At 47.9% G+C, this 6,020-nt stretch overlaps 1 pseudogene; it reads left to right on the top strand.

The window, feature by feature from the left end:
- LOC112071956 (plexin-A1-like) overlaps positions 1 to 6,020 on the top strand; it is a 152,655-nt pseudogene that overhangs the window by 109,583 nt on the left and 37,052 nt on the right.

The following is a 6,020-nucleotide window of genomic DNA, read 5'->3' as shown; positions in this document are numbered from 1 at the left end:
CAGAGAGAGAGAGACAGAGAAAAGTAGAAGAGAGAGAGAGAAAGAAAGAAAGAGAGAAGAGACAAGAAAGAGAGAAGAGGAGAGAAAGAGAGAGAGAAGAGAGAGAAGATAGAGAAGAGAGAGAGAGAAGAGAAAGAGAGAAAGAAGAGAGATAGAGAAAGAGAGAAGAGAGAGAAAGAGAGAGAGAAAGAGAGGAGAAGAGAAGAGAGAGAGAGAGAGAGGAGAGAGAGAGAGAGAGAGAGAGAGAGAGAAGAGAGAGAGAGAGAGAGAGAGCGAGAGAGAGAGAGAGGAGAGAGAGGAGAGAGAGAGAGAGAGAGAGAGAGAGAGAGAGAGGAGAAGAGAGAAGAAGATACAGTTGAAGTCGAGTTTACATACACCTTAGCCATAACATTAAAACTCATGTTTTCCACAATTCCTGACATTTAATCCTGGTAGAAATTCCCTGTTTTAGGTAGTTAGGATCACACTTTATTTTAAGAATGTGAAATGTCAGCAATAATAGTAGAGAGAATGATTTATTAAGCTTTTAATTATTTAATCACATTCCCAGTGGGTCAGAAGTTTACATACACTCAATTAGTATTTTGGTAGCATTGCCTTAAAATGTTTAACTTGTCAAACGTTTCGGGTAGTCTTCCAAACAAGCTTCCACAATAAGTTGGCTTGCACAGCCTCCCCCCTTTTCCTCCAAACATAACGATGGTCATTATGGCCAAACAGTTCTATTTTGTTTCATCAACGCAAGAGAACATTTCTCCAAAAAGTACGATTTTTGTCCCCATGTGCAGTTGCAAACCGTAGTCTGGCTTTTTTATGCGGTTTTTGGAGCATGGCCTTCTTCCTTGCTGAGCAGCCTTTCAGTTATGTCGATATGGACTCGTTTTACTGTGGATATAGATACTTTTGTACCTGTTTCCTCCAACATCTTCACAATGTCCTTTGCTGTTGTTCTGGGATGGATTTGCACTTTTCGCACCAAAGTACGTTCATCTCTACGGAGACAGAACAAGTCTTTTGATTTTCCCTCATGATGTCAAGCAAGAGGCACTGAGTTTTGAAGTAGGCTTGAAATACATCCACAGTACACTCCAGTTGACTCAAAGTATGTCAATAGCTTTCAGAAGCTCTAAAGCCATGACATAATTTTCGGAATTTTCCAAGCTGTTTAAAGGGCACAGTCAACTTAGTGTATGTAAACTCACTGTTGATACAGTGAGTTATAAGTGAAATAATCTGTCTGTAAAACAATTGTTGTAAAAATGACTTGTGTCATGCACAAAGTAGATGTCTAACCGACTTGCCAAAACTATAGTTTGTTAACAAGAAATTGTGGAGTGGTTGAACAGCGAGTTTTTAATGACTCAACCTAGTGTATGTAAACTTCCAACTTCAACTGTATATATAAGTATATATATATATATTGAGAGAGAGAGAGAGAGAGAGCGAGAGAGAGAGAGAGAGAGAGAGAGAGAGAGAGAGAGAGAGAGAGAGAGAGAGAGAGAGAGAGAGAGAGAGGAGAGAGAGAGAGAGAGAGAGAGAGAGAGAGAGAGAGAAGGGAGAAGGGCCTGTTATATAGAGAAGAGAAGTATATGTGCATAGGACAAACGAGAGCCCACTTTACAGTGGAATACCTCATTGTTCCACTGATTGCAAACATTGGACAAGTGCTGATTGTTGGAGATGGATCTTAGCCACAGCAGGAACATACTGGAGCAGATCATACTCGGAAGAATCCCTAACTTTATGTGCTGAGCTCCACTCCACCTCACCACTCCTGTAGTTCTTCACCTTCTTGTACAACCCTCTCAATCCACCTCTCTCTAATCACATCCCCCTCGTCATCTGAATAAAAAAACTCCTCTCACACCACGCAGCAGAACAACAGATGTAATTTACATGCTGAAGTGTCAAAGCAATCAGAGATGCTCTCTAACAAGGGGGTTGGAGGATAAAAAGATAATGAGTCGCTCAGGAACATCCACTACCCGGCTCCCTCCCAGCATTCACTCTGATATAATATTTATCTGAGACAGCTTACACACACGCACACACACACAGCACGCACGCACGCACGCACGCACACAACACACACTAAGAGAGCACCAGCCTAGCTAGGGAGGGATTGAAAGAGGAGAGGAGAGGGAGAGTTGGTTATTATGGGGGGGATGCTAGGGAGGGACTCTGGGGAGTCTGTACTCCCCTCCCCTTATCAACGTAGACTCATTCTGACGCTTTGTCTTCCCCATTCAGACCCTTTGTGATGGATTGGAAAGGAGGGTGGGATGTTGGGCCCTCTGAGTACCGACTAGCAGTCGAGCCATCAGTCAAAATTCATGAGATGCTCCTTATTGACAGACAATGAGAGGAAGAGAAAGAGAATTCAATTACTTTCACCACCTGGGGCTCCTAGTGCAATAAAGAAAGAGCTGGAAAATCTGGTTAAATACTTGAATATTCCAAATGAAATTACAAGCTATCCACCTGCTAATATACTGATGCACACAATCCCCATCATATGAATAAAGTGAAACAGACAGAGGGAGGGAGAGAGAGAGAGAGAGAGAGAGAGGGAAGAAAGAGAGAGGGAGAGAGAGAGAGAGAGAGAGAGAGAGAGAGAGAGAGAGAGAGAGAGAGAGAGAGAGAGAGAGAAGAAGAGAGGAGAGAGAGAGAGAGGAGAGAGAGAGAGAGAGAGAGAGAGAGAAAGACGGTCTCTCTTTCTCTCTCTCTCTCTTTCTATCTCTCTTTCTCTCTTTCTCTCTCTCTTTCTATCTCTGTCTCTTTCTCTCTCTCTGTCTCTCTTTCTCTCTTTTGCTCTCGCTCTCTCCTCTCATTCTGTCAGGGAGTGTGTCTGTGTGGGGGGGTCATGTGAAGTAACCCCTCTGAAACCAATTAAAGCACACTACTTCACTGTTTTAACTCTCATTGGCAGAGTTCAGTGTTCAGAGGCTAGTGTTTTCCTCATGCCAGGTCCTAGAGGTTCCTAGAAGTAGGAGAGTCAGACTGAGAACTCATAAGATTAGAAAACATACTAGAAAGGCTATATAACACAGAGGCCTCTGAAGGTCACAGCCAATGTGTGTGTCTCACACCCTACTGTAGGAGGCTGAAGGTGCTCCAGCATTCATTCTGTTTTGGTTGTTATTATGACTATAAGAGTCGCCCCTCAGCCTCACAACAACCCCCTCACTCCCCCCTGACAAACAATGTGCCACACAATTTGGCATTGTCAGGGTAGGTTCATACTGTGTTTGTCTGCTGTACTATTTCTATAGGCCCTACTGTCCTTCTCTAAACCGTGTTGAGCGGTTCCAGAAACAGTCCCTGCCATTGCCTGATGACATAACTGCCATCCTTCACCGGCTTCTCCTGGAACACATTAACAACCCAGTTTATAGCCTGCCTCATGTTGGCCATGTTGCCCTGGTTCCCAGTCCAACCACAGCGTGTCACGCTGCTTTACACAGGCCTTTAGCTACCACTACCATGTCATCATGTGGTAGAGGGATAGCTCTGGGGCTGGGTGAGGTTAGTCTGCTGTGAGAGCCTGCCCACTGGGGTTGCTCCTGTGGCCACTACAGAACCCATGCATGGCCAGCCAATGAAACGCCACCATGCCTCGGGACATGCCAGGGTGCCGTTTCCCCGACATGCTCTGCCCAGCCAACCATGTGGTGGAACAGGCAACCAGTGAGATTACCCATAATTACCTTGTGATGGTTGTTAGAGGCCGCCTCCCGGACGCTGCCGCCTCACATCAGTCACCATATTTGTTTTGTCATGCCACACCTGTCCTCGTTACGGGGAGTGATTTGGCTAAATAAATCACATTATGGCGCTGCTGTGTGGCACGTTGCTACAAAGCAGTGACGAGGGAGCCGGTGTAATATGTTTCAGTTAGGTGGAGAAGAGGCCTTTCGCTGTGCGCCACACAAGGTTTTTCTGTTTTTCAAAGCGGAGAGGTGATTTTTCTTCATTAAAACATGGCTGGCTGGATTATGGTGTTTGGGTGATCAAGAGAGAAAGGGAGAGAGCCTTCCTGTTGTTATACATCCCCTGCTGACCGTTCACAGACTTCTCTCTCACAAAGTCCCCTTTGGTCTGCATACACTTACAATACAGCAGCCTCACCTTGCCTCTCAGTGGCTTCTAACCAGACAGTCATTGATCCCCCCCTCGCTCTGTTTGTGTTGCAGCTGTTTCCGGAGACGGGGCCGAGACAGGGGGGCACCAGGCTGACCATCACGGGGGAGAACCTGGGCCTACAGTTCAGGGACATCCAGACAGGAGTGCGTCTGGGCAAGGTGCCCTGTATCCCCATTGAGGAGGAGTACATTAGCGCTGAGAGGTGAGGAGGCTCAGCTGCCTGGCTCTCACCACTTTCATATTACCATCGCCCCTCCCTCTACACCTGTGCTCTGTGTCCATCTTCCTCTCCTCAGTGTATATCTCCTGTCCTCCTCTGATTCTTGTTGACGTTGTCCTTCTCTCTCTTCACCTGTCCTTTCGCTCTCTTTCTCTCAGTGTATATTATTTCCTCTCCGCGTCTTGAGTATTTTCCTTGCTCTCCTGTGATATTCACCTCCCTACTCTATCTACTCCCTCTACTCCCTCTACTCTATCCAGATAGAGCAAACAATCTTTCCAAACAACAGCTCCTTTAAAATTGGAGGATTCACTAGGCAAATATCAGACACCTTTACAGTAGGTTACAGCTGACCTCACGGGTGAACGCTCATGTGAATCCCTAACTCCCCTCTCCCTCCCTCCATCTCTCTCTCTCTCCGTACCTTCCCTACCCTCTTCCACGTACAGAATTGTGTGTTTGCTAAATGATGCCACGGGCTACAGAGTGCAGGAGGCCAACGTGGAGGTGTGTGTGAGGGACTGCCTGACGGACTACAGGGCCCTCTCACCCCGGGCATTCACCTTTGTGGTAAGTCGTATCCAGATGACACACTAGATGGATCCTTACATTAGACTGAGTATTGATGATTTTGTTTTTTGCTAATCTAAATGTATAAACATATGTGTTATGGTTTACCTCCATCTCCAGACACCTTTCTTCACTCGAGTGCTGCCTGCTCAGGGTCCTCTCTCTGGGGGCACCAGGGTCACCATTGAGGGCAACCACCTCAACGCCGGCAGCTCTGTGTTTGTCAACATCGGACGCCACCCCTGCCACTTCAAAAAGTGAGTGTCTGTCACTGTCTGTCTCTAAGTCTGTTCACCTGTCTCTACTTAGCTCTCAGAACCAAGTCTTACACCAGTGGGTCCACCATGCACAGTGCTGTACATTTACTGTCTATCTAAGGAATAGTAAGGGAGTCAGCCACCCATCGGGGCTGAGAGGTAGAGCCCAGCCAGGGAGTGTGAGTGCCAGGTTCCTGACTGGGGGAGTGAGGGAGATACAGGGGGGTGAGGAGAGGAGATATACAGGGGGGGTCAGGTGAGGAGAGATACAGGGGGGTCAGGAGAGGAGAGATACAGGGGGGGTGAGGAGAGGGGAGATAAAGGGGGGGTGAGGAGAGGGGAGAAACAGGGGGGTAAGGAGAGGGAGAGAAACAGGGGGGTGAGGAGAGGGGAGAAACAGGGGGGTGAGGTGAGGAGAGAAACAGGGGGTGAGGAGAGGAGATATACAGGGGGGTGAGGAGAGGAGAGAAACAGGGGGGGTGAGAAGAGGGGAGATACAGGGGGGTGAGGAAGGGAGAATACAGGGGGTGAGGAGAAGAGATATACAGGGGGGTGAGGTGAGGGGAGATACAGGGGGTGAGGAGAGGGGAGAAACAGGGGGTGAGGTGAGGAGAGATACAGGGGAGGGTGAGGAGAGGGAGATACAGGGGGTGGTGGAGAGGAGAGAAACAGGGGGGTGAGGAGAGGAGAGATACAGGGGGAGTGGGAGGGGAGGAGAGATACAGGGGGGGGTGAGGGGGGAGAGAGATCAGAGGGTGAGAAGAGGAGAGATCAGGGGGAGTGAGGAGAGGGGAGATAACGGGTGGGTGAGTATAGGAGAGATACAGGGG

This window comes from Salvelinus sp. IW2-2015, unplaced genomic scaffold (genome assembly GCF_002910315.2).
Source record: "Salvelinus sp. IW2-2015 unplaced genomic scaffold, ASM291031v2 Un_scaffold1784, whole genome shotgun sequence".
Taxonomy (NCBI): Eukaryota; Metazoa; Chordata; class Actinopteri; order Salmoniformes; family Salmonidae; genus Salvelinus; species Salvelinus sp. IW2-2015.
This window is presented reverse-complemented; position numbering and strand designations above follow the sequence as displayed.